Source organism: Ooceraea biroi, chromosome 2, assembly GCF_003672135.1.
Source record: "Ooceraea biroi isolate clonal line C1 chromosome 2, Obir_v5.4, whole genome shotgun sequence".
Taxonomy (NCBI): domain Eukaryota; kingdom Metazoa; phylum Arthropoda; class Insecta; order Hymenoptera; family Formicidae; genus Ooceraea; species Ooceraea biroi.
Genome location: NC_039507.1, coordinates 18,113,758 through 18,129,484, shown reverse-complemented (window position 1 = coordinate 18,129,484; position 15,727 = coordinate 18,113,758). Strand labels below are relative to the sequence as shown.

The following is a 15,727-nucleotide window of genomic DNA, read 5'->3' as shown; positions in this document are numbered from 1 at the left end:
GGCATTAATTTTGGCGGCGGCGCTTCATTATCATATAGACGAGTGTTTCGCCGAGCGTTATTGGATCTTTCGCGTCACGACGACGGGACGACACACGCACGTGCGTATACGTGCTTAGGGTAAACGCGCGTAAGGTTGCCTGTTCATGGCTTCCGGCCAAAGAATAACGATCGCTACGAGTGCCAACATTTGCCCGGCGAACTATGACGGGCGACTTTGCCGGGTTACTTAACTCGCAGCTCGGTATAGTAATCACGCACCGATCCCCCTGCTGGAGATGTCTTTTATCGCGTGTTGCGCCGACGTTAAATAATTATGGGTGTCCCGCGCGACGTGCGTATCTGCGCTTTATTCGTTATAACAACGTCGCGCCGCAGTTTCACGGTACTCACGGCGTTACATGTACAATTTACGCGTTTTAAGTAAGTATAATGGCACATCCGCGAGAGACGAGTTCCGATCCGACGCCGATCAACTCTATCCTTGACATTCGCGTATCTCATTACACGTAAAGCGTAAAGCACGTAATAAAGATCGCAATAAAGCCGCGTAATGAGTCCTTTCGCTCGACGTAATAATTTTCATGCATCTTCTCAGGCATTTTGCTACGCGTCCCGACGTTAAATCAAAGCACGTCATCTTGCGCGAAAAAGGAGCGCGTGTCTCTTAAAACTCGCCATCGATCTACATTCCGTATATACCGATATCGATGCCTCTACGTGCCTCCCTCTTTAAACTCCTCCGCATAACGTCCTCCACGTGCAACATCGGTGATACATCTTTCTACTTGTTTGATACTTTTTATTAAACGACCCATTCATCGTTCCACGAGCACGATCTACATCTTCGGCGCGCGCTGTCCTATAACCCGACTAGAAATTTATCCAGTGGTCCTGATCAGGTTGACCTTATTTTATTATCAGGTCCTGATAAGGTAAATTCATCAGGACCTGATCAGTCATGTAACGCAGCACAATAGTTAGGTCCTTATCTGGATATCCTCATCAGGTTTATATCGGATTGAATTATTAAATCCTTACTACCCAGACAGCACCAAGTCGTCTAAAGGATTACTAAAACTTGATATTTTCGGTGAGTGTAAGAGTCCTTAGAACATGTACTACTAGTATATGTTCTAAGTAAGAGTCCAAAAGAAGAGAAGAAAAGAGTATTGGATCGGTTTTCCAGATGGTTATTTGTAAGGTGCTAACCAAATGTTTCTTGCGAGAACGTCACGCCTGACCTGGCCATCTATCGGTCGCTTGGTGAATCAGAGGCGGGAAACACACTTGTGTTGATTTTTGTCTCTTATTGTTCCATAATCGAGTACATTGAAATGTATATGATATAAAAATAATTACTACTCGCAAATTAAGTAGAAATTACTATTCTTTCTACATTAAGTATATAACGTACATTATAATATGATAAACTACGTATGGTCCGATGTAGGACCAGATGTGGGAAACCTTTACCTCTGAATTTTTTAAAATATCAGGATGAAGGAATAAGGTCCTTAGTAGGTACCAATAATGTAAACCTCAACAAAATTTGTACTTTGAAATATCAGGCATAACGTAAGAAGGTCCTAATATGTTCCTTATTATTTTAACCCTAAAAAGATCATACATATTTGAACCTGATGAGGATATTCTTAGGTATACCTTATTCAGGATTACCTTACGCCAACCACGTCAGGTCCTTATAACATATTAGATAAACCTGACAACATTTCTAGTCGGGAAGGTCCAGGTTCACGACCAAAAAGAGCATAGATTATAAGCAGCAGCTCGATCACCGTTACCGGCGTCGGAGCGTATCCGGCTGTCAGCGGGTATCACGATCGAAAAGGGCATAGATTATCAAGTGTTTCGATCAAATTTCCCCGTGTCGTGGCGGTGCTCAGCGGGGGCGATCCGCTGGGACTCGGCCGGTCGAAAGACTCTGCGTGCGTTACGACGATGTATGTACCGAGAGCTCTTTCGTAGGTAGTACGGGAGGGGGGTAACCCAGTTTAGGGCGGGCTCCCTGCATGGGAAAGTGGAAAGGCACTTACGGCTTCCTGCAAGGAAACGATCGCGCGCACGGAGCCTCCCGCCAAGATCTATGACATCTCTCCCGAGGTGTGTGTAGCTCGCCTCGGCAACAGGAACCTTATGAAAGTCAAAGCGCTTCGTGCTCGCGCGATCGTCTGTGGCTCGCAACTTGTTGCTGGATTGCCTACCGGTCTACCGGAGATAAAATCGTCTCTTTGTGTCGCGTTTGGCTGGATCCACGGGTTCTCCAGGATTTCACGAGCTGGTGAAACGTAATTGCCGGTATTTTTAACGAACGGGTTGCTGCTGCTGCTTTCTCGCGTCCTCGAAGAAGTAACACGAAATAACGTTCGAGTCGTTCCGCGACGCGATCCGCGAGTATCTTTGAAATTGTGATTTGTTACGGTATCCGCGTCGCGGATCTCATGAAATTCAACGAGCCCCGGCGCGATCAAGCCGCATGCAAATTTACGGCGAAATCAAGCGAGATTTTTCAAAGGCAAAGTTGCCTCTTCGCGTATTTCGAAGCGTATTTACGGCCCTTCGCGCTTTCAAGGGGACGCGGGCCGGTTGTCGTTGACGTTGCTTGTACGACGTGATTATTTCCTACTGCAGGATGCTCGTGATTGTTGCCATCCGCGTAGGCCGCTTATGACTCACATGCCACTTCAGCTTATTCCGCGTTACGATTATAGTTCTGGAAGAGCGACAGCGCTTTGTCATAACGATGTGAATAAAGCGCGCGCGGCATCGCGCTCCTTCCTCTTTTCACGTGAATTCCTCTCCAATTTACGACAATGGCCCGTGATTACACAAAAATGCATTATCCGCGGGACTCGTTTATGATTTAAGCGTGCACCTACAGATACGGTTTGCGAAATCGTGCGGCACGCAGTGGCGCGCAATTCCTCCGACAGCTTCCTCGTTATCTCAAAACAGCCGCATGATGACGTAATAAAAAATTCTTTGTTGCGTTTCCAAAGTCGAGGGATTTTCCATGTCTCATAAAATGCTTATCGCTCATTTTCTCCGTAGCTTATAAAGCCTTGCATAAGTATCGGCGAGTACGGTTCGTACATAAATCAGTTTACACCCGGGATATAACGCAAGTTAGTGCATGTTGCGCAACACGGATACGGCTTCTCAGTAAAGAGTTGATCACTTTACTATGTAACGGCTTCTTTGAATCTTGCTTCGTTCTTTTCGTAATTACTGGTGAACCTGCTTATACTTGGCGATTTTACATGAAGAACCTCTTGTTGTACGAAACTGTTCGATTAACAAGAATTTGCTAATTACTTGATTACCAATAATACAAAAAGGAAGAGAGGTCGGATATTTAAAATAATATATACAAATTGCACTTTTCGTCGCGCAAGATTCCCCACGGGGTAACGAAACGTGAACGTGTCCGTCTCACGAAGGCAGCGAGCCACTTAACCCGATTTAGGAAGTCCTCGTCTAAACCGACGAGGAACGTGACGCTGTTCAAGATCTAACTTGAATTCTCAATGATGGTACATCAGATGCAACAACACTCGGCAGTAACAGTCGACAGTACTGACGTTTCAACTGGGTCAAACGTTAAAATATTCTGCGCGTGACTTCTTGTGCCCGCAGCACAACGTGATACATCAGAGCAATTACCATGTGGCAAAGATCAATTCTATACTATGCGCACGTACATTGAGGACACCGGAAAATTATGATTCTGCAGTAGCACAAATCTGTCCAAATTGACTGCTGAATATGTATGATTTCATCTTCGGAGCATGTAATTTGTTATGCATTGCGTATGTACCGTTTCGTTTACCAAAGCTAGCAAATGCAGATGTATTAATTGGCTATCAAATATGCTATTCACATCAGCGTGTCGGTTTCACCAGTGTCAGCCGACGTTTCAACCGTGTTTAAATCAAATCTTCCTTCCGCGTTTAATTCGGAGTCAGCATCACTCCCCCCCCCCTCCCCAAAAAAGACGACGTTCATCAAAATTGGCTGTAAAATCAAACTTTCATATTGTATTTCCGTAAAGCGTGGTTGCCAGCTCATCGAGAAAACACTTCCCCGTAAATCATCCGCGTTACACTAGGGCCGTGGTAGCGCCGCAAATTGCATCAGCTCGGGCTACTCACGTATATACATAGACGTATACATGCTCCGCATGCACATATTTCTCATATTTCACTCAATGCAAATTACGACTTCCGCCTAAGGCCTATTGAGACGTCTCGCACTTCCACATTAGCGCGCGGGATTCGGTACCGTTCGGTTTTTGTATTTCGAATTAGCGCGCTGCACTTGTGAATAATCCCTGATTACGCTTCACACATCCGCGTCTTGACGTTAAGGGGAAATTTAATTTCACGCCACGCGGTACCCCGGATTCAGCGCTGTATCAGCCGCATCACCCCTTGACGCGTTGCAAACGGCCGGTCTTCCAGTAGCTTCCGGGTGGCTCCGAGGTGGCGAAGTGTCGGGAATACATACCCGGTAACAATAAGAATGTAAATATCGGACTCGTCGAGTACGTCCGGCGTTATTACAATGGCTCGCGTAATCGACCAGCTATACGGACCGCATGTAGACGAACGTAATGCGATATACGGGACCGCATTCCTCTGAATCCGATATACTGCCGCACGTGATAACGGTCGCCGAGAAGTCTAAGCACGAGCTTGAATGAGCCGGCGAATTGTGCCGGTTAAACGAGACGCTCTCGACGCTCTGTGTGATTTACGTAACGCTAAAACGGGGCATCGACATCACGCGAGAGGATTGTGTAACTTACGTTATACAGGGTGTCCCATGGGAAGTTGCTGAAAGTAAAGTAACGATTGGTTCTCCCCTCCATGACTTCACAAAGGGTCTTACGGTTAACGGTTGTTCATCTGAGTGTCCGCAGTTTTATTCTGGTTGTGGTAGATGCAAGTCCGTGCGCGTCAAAATGAGTAATCTGACGACGGAAGAAAAGATTTATCTTGTCGAGTGCTTCTTTTCCAGAGGAAAAGTTTATAGCAATGCTTACAGGGGGTTTCGTACTAAATACGGAACACATAAAGTTAAGAGCGAAAACACGCTGAAAAGGTTAGAATTTATTATTTCTTTAAACGTATGCGTTACGTCACTCCATTTTTTGGCAATAAATCTGCATTAAAATAAAAAAAAAAAGACCGTAGACATGATCTGCCAGGTCCTTCTGTGTCTGTAGCTGCAGAAGAAAACATTGAAGATATTAAGAAGTATTTTGAAGAGAATCCAAATTCTTCCATTCGGAAAGCTGCCCAAGCTCTTGAAATATCCAAAACAACGTTACACAGGATTTTAAAACATTTCCTGAAAATGCATCCCTATAAAATAACATCGCATCAATTGCTAACCAAACGCGCTATGACGAAACGTGTGGAATTCTGCAAGACGATAAATGGAATGTTTGAAGATGGAGAACTTGATGCAAAATTGATAATATACACGGACGAAGCACATTTCTGGCTAAATGGTTATGTTAATAAACAAAATTATAGATTTTGGGGGTCGGAAAATCCCAACGTTTCCCTGGCTAAACCTTTACATCCACAAAAAATAACAGCATGGGCTGCGATCTCGGTAAAAAGAATTTATCTGCAATTCTTCGAATCAACAGTCACTGGTGAAAGTTACAAGCAGCTTCTCGAAACACAATTCTTCCCTCATGCAAAAAAAAGAGGCCTGGTCAGAGGATTTCATTTCATGCAGGATGGAGCGACACCATATCGAACCCAGGAGGTCTTCGAAACAATCCATAAAGTTTATGGCAATCGAGTCATCGGTCTGGGATACCCCAAATTTGCCCAGGGGGGGGGGCTAGAATGGCCACCGTACTCGCCGGATTTAAATCCATGTGACTTCTTTCTTTGGAGATACATTAAGGACCATTGTTATGTCGGAAATCCAGAAACAGTGTCAGATTTAGTAGTAGCTATTAAAAAGGTCGTCAGCAACATTAAAGACGACATGTTAGAAAAAGTTTTCACAAGTTTTCGTAAAAGAATTGATTTTTGTACAAATTCAGATGGTGCACATTTTGAAAATATTTATTATTAGCTTACTTGATTATTAGCATATTTTTCATTAATAAAATAAACTGATGTACAAACATTTTGCTAAATTTTATTTATACCCATTAAAAACTGCAGACTTTCCTCTGTCCAACGCAATTTTTGTTTTTTCTATAACTGCATACGTTTAAAAATGACAGCTGATTAGTTTCAGCAACTTCCCATGGGACACCCTGTACATACTTTAACGCGGCACTCACCGAGCGGCATTAGCCGATTCCCATTAGCGTAACTCGTATTTCTAATCTAGGTGATTCACTATGCATTATATTGATTGAGGCAAACAATGAGAAGTCGGTAAGACTACTCGTGCGCCCTGGAAGCGTCTGATATAATACCGTGACCAAAGATAAATGAGTGTGTCCTTAAAATTCAAGTAGATCGATGAAGTACTCACGAAAGTAGCCACACCGAGTGGTACCTGAATGAAAACGGGGTTACCAAATGACGTATTTAACTAATCCCGCGAAATAACAACCTAATTTTCGTCTATTTGCAATAAACGAGGTTTATTGAGTAACCGGTAAGCCAAATGACATTTCAGTAACTAAATTCGTTTTAAAAAACAATAATTATAAAATAAACTAATTGTTGTCTAATCTCGTATATCATCAGTATATCATAGTGCGGAAATTCAACTTATTTAGGACAAAAATGAAGTTATAAGACAAAATTTTACCGCAAATAGCACACTGAGCAGCTGCACGAGAAGAGAAACTGAAATATACCCACACCTATATAGTTCACAGCTGAATCTCTCGCGTAAGATCTGACCCAACTGCACGATAGATATCAATTCGCTGCAACGTGCATTTCGTTATATAACACGTAAACTACTACATTTAGAGGCCGGTGGCTGCAAAAACGGCTTTCCTCGGCGGCGCGGGGAACAGCGGGTAAACGCGGAAATTAATGCCACTTCGTCGGAGAACGGTCGTTGGCGACAGCCGACGACGAGTCGGTTCCGCTCACGAGACGTCTGGCGCCGCGAGAGGCACCCGCGCGACGTAGGTATATCCGCGCGCGCGGGTTTTCCTCGGCTCTCCCTCGGAATTACTCTCGTCATATTCAAGATCCCGCGCGATACCCGCGTGATGGAAATTGTTGGGGAAACTTTGCGCGTCGGACGGGGACTTGAAATTCAGTTGTGTTAATTCCTTCGGGTTTTCGAGTGCCTCCCCGCTCCTCTGCGCCTCCCTCCCCTGCGCGGCGACCCCCCTGGCCTCGGGGGGTTGGTGCGTTCGTTTCGCGATTAGCGCGTGTGCACACCGGCGCAAGGTTGATGCCCGTCCGAGCGTGTATGCACGCTTACGCGCGCGGTCCGCGCTGCGGAGGCGGGAAGGCCGGTGCACGCGCGTGTGAGTGAACACGGCTCTTTGCGAATCCATTAGCTGGGCTTGCTCGCTCGTTTCCCCCGGGCGGTCGAGAGACTCGAACACCCTGATTCCTATTTCGAAGTGCTCGAACGACCGGCTCGCGCGATTAGCCAAACGCTCCTTGAAATTCAAATTCGCGCTCTCGTGGAAAATACGCGTCGCAACAACGCCCCCGATTCCGGGCGTCAACTTCGGCGCTTATACACCGAATTATGGGCCCGCCACCCCCGCGCGCGCGACTTCGATGAAACCCTACGGTAATGCCAGCACGAGCGCGCGCGCGATTCCAACAACCCCCGCTGTATTAATTACAAGCGCTGTTCGATAGGCGGAAAGGCGCGTAATACGTTGCTTTACGTAGACATCGCATTTTTTACATTTATTCAACATTACAAAAAGTGCCTTTGATAGTACGCCTTGTATAAAGTTATTCGATTTTAATTAATACTCGGACCCCTTTCCGACAAAGGATTTCATATTTTTTCTCTTTTGCTTTACCGTAATCTCATCTTTTGTAAAAGAGGTGTATCGTTTTCCTCTTCCTCGTGAAAGATAATACCGTATCGACAAATGAGGGAGAAACGAAACGAAAGAAAGGATTATTGATGTGGGCGCTGTCGAGAATTAATGGCGAAGACGGGCGAAATGAAATTGACAGCAATTGAAGTAAGCCAACCGCAGTGTGGTTATGACCGCAGTAAAGTTTTAGTGCGTCAGTAAAACTTTTATTTACGCGTACCCCTCCGCAGTTTTATCGTTGTAAGAATATTTTGCTAATTGGAGGCATCTTATCCGTGTGATCTCGTCGCTTTATCGTTATCGTAGTCAAATCGTAAATTCCACTTTTATTTCCCAGGGGAACATCGGGAACACTCACGCAGCATTAATCAAGACTCGTGCTTTCTGCCTTTTCCTCGTAATACCACCTTTTAGCACAGACGTCACACTTACCTGAAACAAAGATCAAACAAAAGCGAGATTAGTATTTGAGAAATTATGTGAAATATATTTTTCTATTACAAGTAATTCGATTTGTAACACATATTATACAGGGTGTCCCGGGTTTTAACCGACAAACTGCGGGAGCATATTCTACTAGTGGAAATAAGAACAAATTCTTATATCGAGTTTGCTTAGAAATGCTTTATTACAAAGTTATAAACCGATATTGAAAAGAAATATGAGATAAGTAACAACGGAACATAGTGTAGAATTTGGAAGGTCGAAGATGTTTATGTTACGTGTATTCACATGTATTCATGTTCACTATGTTGAAACGATTCAGTATGATTGTTACTTTCACAACAGTAGCTGTTAGATTTCAATCGTCGTGTGAACTAGTAATTACTATGAGAATGCCAAAAGTGTTTTCAAATGAGGAATACACTGATATTCATTTCGTGTACGGATTCTGTGACGGAAATGCACGAGCTGCCGTACGAGAGTATCAACGTAGATTTCCTAACAGGAGAGTACCAGATAGATTTAAAGCAACGAATTACTAATTCAGTTACTGGGATGCAACAACATTTTCAGGAATGTCGTACTGTAACAAATTCTGTCCTACGTCGATGTCTAGCTCGTATCGATGTGCAAGGACAACATTTTAAAATGCGTCACTAAATCATTGCGTAGATAATTTTTATTTTTGTGAAAAAATCCGTTGTTACTTATCTGATATTTCTTTTCAATATTGGTTTATAACTTTGTAATAAAGCATTTCTAAGCAAACTCGATATAAGAATTTTTTCTTATTTCCACTAGTAGAATATGCTCCCGCAGTTTGTCGGTTAAAACCCGGGACACCCTGTATATATTTCTTTTTATTAGGATATTTTCTATTGGGTTGTTCGGAAAGTTATTTCGTTTTTGCAAGGAAAAATGAAAGGCGGTTTTTTCATATTTAGAATAAATGTTATTCAGTGATGTATTGGCCATTTTGTTCCACTACCTTTCGCCATCTTTCTGGCAACTTTAAGATTCCACGCTCATAGAAGTCCTTCTCCTTATTGACAAAAAATTGAAGCAAGTGATTTTTGACGCCTTCATTTGAATCGAAGTTTACATTGTTCAAAGAATTTTGTAGAGACCGGAACAAATGGTAATCGGATGGTGCCAGATCAGGAGAGTATGGTGAGTGTGGTAGCACATCCCATCCAAGCTGTAAAAGCTTCTGGCGAGTGACCAAACTTGTGTGTGGTCTGGCATTGTCGTGATGGAATACGACACCTTTCCTATTCGCCAATTCTGGTCGCTTCTGCTTGATGGCAGCATCCAATTCATCCAGCTGACGACAATACACTTTCGAATCAATCGTCTGGTTGCTTGGTAGTAGCTCGAAAAATACGATTCCCTTCCAATCCCACCATACAGAAAGCATGATCTTCTTTTGATGAATATCTGCCTTGGATGTCGATTGAGCAGGTTCATCTTGCCTGGACCATGATCGTTTTCGCTTAACATTGTTGTAAACAATCCATTTTTCATCTCCAGTTATGATTCGCTTCAAAAATGGTTCATTTTCTTCACGTTTCAACAATGAATCGCAGATGGTAATGCGTCGAATCAAGTCAATTTCCTTTAAATTGTGTGGAACCCAAATATCGAGCTTTGAAACGAATCCAAGGCGTTTCAAATAATCGTAAACGGTCGAATTCGATAAATTTAACTTTTCAGCAATTTCGCGTGTTGTTATGCGACGATTTGCATCCACCGGAGCCTTTATTTTTTCGTCATCAGCTTTAATTGGCCGACCTGAACGTGGTGCATCTTTCAAATCGAAATTTCCAGTACGAAATTTCGAAAACCAATTCTGATACTGACGTTCACTCAATACATCTTCTCCGTACACGGTACACAATTTTTTTCTCGCTCGCACTGCATTTTTACCCTTTCGGTAGTAAAAAAGCAAAATATTACGAAAATGCTCACTTTGATTTTCCATGTTTGATGTGATGCCAAAAACAATTACTTGACAGATCGTAACACAATAAGATACTAAATGACGTCTGAAATGTCAGTTGTCAAAATATAAAACGAATTTGCCGCTTAGAGTAAGGTTAAGTATCGAGGAACGCGACTAACGACATCTCTTTGTGAAAAACGAAATTACTTTCCGAACAACCCAATAAATTAATGATCATTTGTATAAATTGAAGCGTTTCCTTCGTCAAAGTACGGTAAACTATTACTAAGCTCACGTGTACACGTTAGAGAATGTCGTACTGCAGCAGTCGCGTATAGTCATCATCGATATAAGTAACATAAATTTATTATTTATTATCGCTCGTCAAGTCTGTCAACAATGAAATCGTACAAACGCGCTCGCATTGGGCATTCATGTTATATTTGATCGGACTAATTATATTTGTGAACTCGAAAGCAACTTTGTTGGCCGGTCGGAGTCTGAATGCGGTGAAAAGCGTCGAACTAACTTGCACGTTACATATTGATTGCCCGACCAGTCTACGTGTATGAGTTTCCTGCAAACTTATTCGACGCCAAATAGTATTCAACAGGTTTTCGTGTATCGCGTGTAAACGCTAGTTTGTTCATGTTTCGCGAACTATTGATATCAATGTAAATGTTGTGTCTCGCTGTTGGCTTTATTAAAACACAACTAACAAGGGGCGTCCGAACATTTGCATATTCATTGTTCCCATACCGTGTGTAACGGCACTTGCTTAAATCGGCGATATTTTTCGCATTCAATCGTTCGTTAGTTATTCGGCTAACTCATTCTAAGCTTACTTAAATATGCCTGTGAGAAGAAAATTATACTCCAACGTGCTAAAGCTTCATTGGAAATGAAAATCCCAACTTCTTCAAACTCCCCATTCACGCTTTACAGCGATAATCGTATCGACAAACTAATTACTGAATAATTATTATTCATCTTAGAGAATTTACTTAAAAAATACTCGACAACATGTGCCTTCGAAATAAACTACGTGCTGCATGATACACCGTTTCGAACATCGTCTCTCCTGACACTGTTAACTCAACCATCATTCGCATAATCTCCATCGTACACGCACACTACGTGCTTACGAGCGAAAGTGGACTTACAATTTTATCGCGCGTATTCTCCGAGCTAATTGGAAATGGAATTATGAACCAATTCAACAGACAGCTTCTGTTTATTCTCCTCTTTGGCCCCGCTATTTGAATTACTCCCGGCTCTCCGAAACCCGCTTGGGGAGCCGCAATATTTGCGGACCACCGTTGGAATCTGGAAGATACCGCCGCATGACGAATGGTGAATAAATACCGCATAAATCACGAGAGCCGCTCCGAAGACGCCGACAGCGCTGAAATAATCGTTATCGGCTACCGGCAGCGTGCAGCGCCTGACAATGAGACGTTGTCCCCGATCTGATTGGCACTGCCGGAGAAACGATGCACATGCGCCTATCGTGATATATCAGCCTGTTTACCCAGCGGTTAACGAGTACAGACCGGCGACGATACGGCTCGCGCGCTTCGCGAACGCATTACCCGCTGAATGAGGCAGCAATCTCACCCCCGGATCTCGAAGCGCAGGCAGCGGCCGAGCAGTCCGCACAGCACTTTTCAAGGCCTGCGTGGAGGAGAAAACTTATCGCCCCGGTCTGGCCTCCCCCGGCAGGCTCGCCGCAAGTGCGAGCGCGGCATTTGCATTTCATGAGCGGCCGGCGGTCCGGCGCGCGTGGCTGAAAAGCGAGGAATTCGTCTAGCGCGCTCGATAACCGAATGATTTATGCGACGCCAGGTATCGCACGTGGATCTGATACGTTATTTTTAATCGCCGACGAGTGGACGGATAAGCGCGCGAGTTGATAATTATTTCCTACGCGGAGCTGCTTGACACCCCCGCGAATTTTATCCGCTTCGTTAATGAAGCTGAGAGCGCATCTCCTCGGCATCATCAAGTCGCGCCGATCCCTTCGTAAAATTCTACGCGATGCTGCGCCGAGATTATTTTATAATATGCTATTACACCTTTATAAGCGTAAAGGGACGACGCGGATAACAGGTTTCGGCGGAAAAATTATCTTCCTCCCGGATTTATAAATCTGGACAGTGGCCCGACCGGCGTGTAATTTACGAAACTCCCGTGGCAGAGCATCAAGCGTGACCGCTGGACCGCCTCAATTCCCGCTAAACAAGATGTAAATCTGCGCGCCCCGCGTGTCCCTTACAAAAATGTGTGCTCGTTGCAAAAGTTTTTACGGCCCGGTGGCGTAAGCGAGAGCCGGGAAATTAATTCGCTCCTCCAGCTCCTAACTCTTAAGGAAATCCCGACCCGTACCCGCGGTAACGTCCGATATACCGCGGGATTAAGTCGTGTTCGCGAGATTAATGCAATTTATATTTGCGTAGCGCGTACACGCCCAGATCTGAAACGTACGCAAGTAAACGGCCCCGCAGCGAACGTGCCGCATAAATACCGCGACGAGACCACGCGTCAGCGGATGCTGCTCCGCGAAGAAGCGGAATAGGGCTCGTGTAGCTCGACTCGCACTGGGATTACGCCGTTTACGAGGAACATCCGATCGCCGACGAAATTCCATTCGAGGGCGATATACATCGTCGGCCGAGAGGCAGAGAGCCCCGTGTAAGATCAGGCATCAGGGTAAGGGTAGGGACACCTCCCTGCGGTGGTACGGCGCGGGAGCGTCCGCGCGGACGATCACCCGCGGGATTACCCGGACCCCTTCCGAGGGCCCGGCGATGAAGGCGAATCAGAGGGAGGGAGGAAAGGAGCACGTTCCTCGGGCCGATGTATCGGCGCGACTATTTAGCGCCGCTAACGAGTGCAGGCCCGCTGCCGGCGTACGTACGATCTACACGTATGGAGCGTTATCCCGTGAATGGAGCTCGCAATCTTGCCTCCGGATCTCCCGGCGCGGCCAGCGAAGTGAACAGTTGGCCAACGTCGGAGAGGCCTGCTCCACTCGCGGCAATGCGAGCTACCGTTTGAGATTAGCATCTTTTATGCATATACATGGGAGACCTGCAGGCGGCCTGAACACACACGCACACAGACGCGGCCGCGCACGCGGCTACCCGATTCCGCTTCGCGATGAGAGGGTGGTGGTGGTGGTGATATCTGTGTACGTATCGCACGTACGTACGTAGTGCGCGGCTGATGCACACGGACGCGATGCATTCGCGATGGACCAGAAGGAGGCGCGAGCTCCCCCTCGTCTTTCAGCTCCGCGATCCCGCTTTTACGCCTGTCGGTCCCCCCCTCCCCCTCGCGCCGACGAGATCGCACCGCCGGATTCATCTCTTTCTCTCCCTCTCGCTCAGTTGTTACGCCACGATACATGCCTGCCTTTGGGATCTTATCTCGCGCGACTCGTCTCCTTCGAGGCGGATCTCCTTCGAGGCCAGCCGCGCCCACGATTGCGCGACGATCTGCGCTCCCGCGCTACGAAGCTGCGCCACCCTATACACGCGGGACGCCTCCCGGGCGCTCTCGGCTCGGGGTGACGGGATAATTACAGGGGTTTCTCCCAGGGGAAGAACTCGTCGTCGCGCGCTCACGCGAAATTCGTCGAATTGACGGAAACCCATGCGGCGCCGCTGACGGCTGTGGCGTGCGCGCTAATGACGGTCGATCGCTGACTCGCCGATTAATTATTAAACGATTAGCGGCTAACTACGAGGGCGGCGGGAATCTCGGTTCCGATGAGCCCCGACGCCCCCATGAAATATGTAAATCCGAGAGCATCAGGTATTCATTACGTTTAAGCGGTAAATTTGAATAATATGCGCCGCGCGGATTTTTCCGACGGTTAAAGAGAGCAGGAATTGGCGCAACCCGCGACGCGAATTCCGCGCCGAGATTTGAAGGACGACGAAACGTAGGGCGTAGGGCGGGAAAGAAATTGAATAATTTTTGAAGATGCTATCTGCGTTACACGATGAAATTGAAAGCCGTAATTTGACTTTCATGCCGCCATCCATTCACAGTCGCGAAGGCAATTGTGTGTCGCCCGCGCGACGTGCAATAAGCCTTAAGAGCGTTCCTTGTTAAAATGCAATTATTCCGGCGCGTATCCGACATTGTTAGCCGGCGTTGCGTGCGAGCGACTCGCCCGCTGCGAAAATGATTTGTGGGCCCGTGCCGGATGATAAACCGTACGCTATCGATAAAGGATCGCGTGGGGAGCGATCGAAGGCGCTTTCCGGACACCTCGGGTGCTGAAGTAATTGCGCGGAACACCGGCGAAATGTTGTCGTCGAGCGTGGGAGGCCGTCGAAGGAGAGACGCCGAGTTTCTGGACCGCATTGCTCCATTCACAGATTCGTGCTCGATCACTTTCGAGATTTAATCGCGGGGGGGAAAAAAGTCCGTGAGGTGTCCGATAAACTATGATTAAAGTGGGACACCGCACCCTTTATACGGGAGGTCTCTTTTGCCGATCATGGTCGATTTGGTTCACCGAAGGGGGAAACATTGCGCCACGTTGCCCCGCGTAAAAGTGTCCTTCCAGACCTTCGAGGACCGCTTATTTTAGCGTGCAGGAAATAATCGAATGTAAAAGGACAATCAGAACGGACGAGCCGTTCTCGTGTCCCGGTTTGGCGCCGTTTACGTGCCCATAAAGTACGTCGATAATAACAGGCGTGCTTCGGGGACTCTTTGTTTGCCGCATAATATTAGCAATACGTCCGCATCTTTATGCCGTATGTGAGGACGCTTATATATAGTCTATAAAAAAAAAGGATTCGTGCATAAGCCGCGATTATCTCGCTCGAAGTGAGTCTTACGGACGGCATTGTCGGGACTGAAATTTGTACGTACGACAACACGACGACATCCGCGTGCCTGGAAATATGAAAGTTTTTCCAGCGCTCGGGCGCGCGCACAGGGCCGGTGCCGGTAATCGTATTCACGGTATTCGCGCGGTTCTGCCCGGTACTTTGAATACCGGTTTTCCGTTTCTCGACATGCGCCGACTGTGAGCCAATTTATATGCAAAATTATCTCGCGCGGTAACACATGTTCAAAAGGCATGGACGACCGTAAAAAATTACATTATCACATCGTCACGCGGAAATTTGTATGCAAAAGCGCGCTAATGCGATATCGCGCCCCACGGATAGGAAGCATCGCGCGGACCGAAAAAACGCCGCATTTATTCATATCCGCTCTTCTTTCCTTCTTTTTTTTCCAAGGTTTTTCAAGACTGTTGACGCAATCCGGATAGTCGAAGGTAGGCGTGAA

General features: G+C 46.1%; 1 protein-coding gene across 2 annotated transcripts in view; it reads right to left on the bottom strand.

The window, feature by feature from the left end:
• Positions 1-15,727, bottom strand: part of LOC105279403 (protein slit) — a 392,017-nt gene that overhangs the window by 102,265 nt on the left and 274,025 nt on the right. The gene's annotated exons all lie outside the window — the stretch shown is intronic.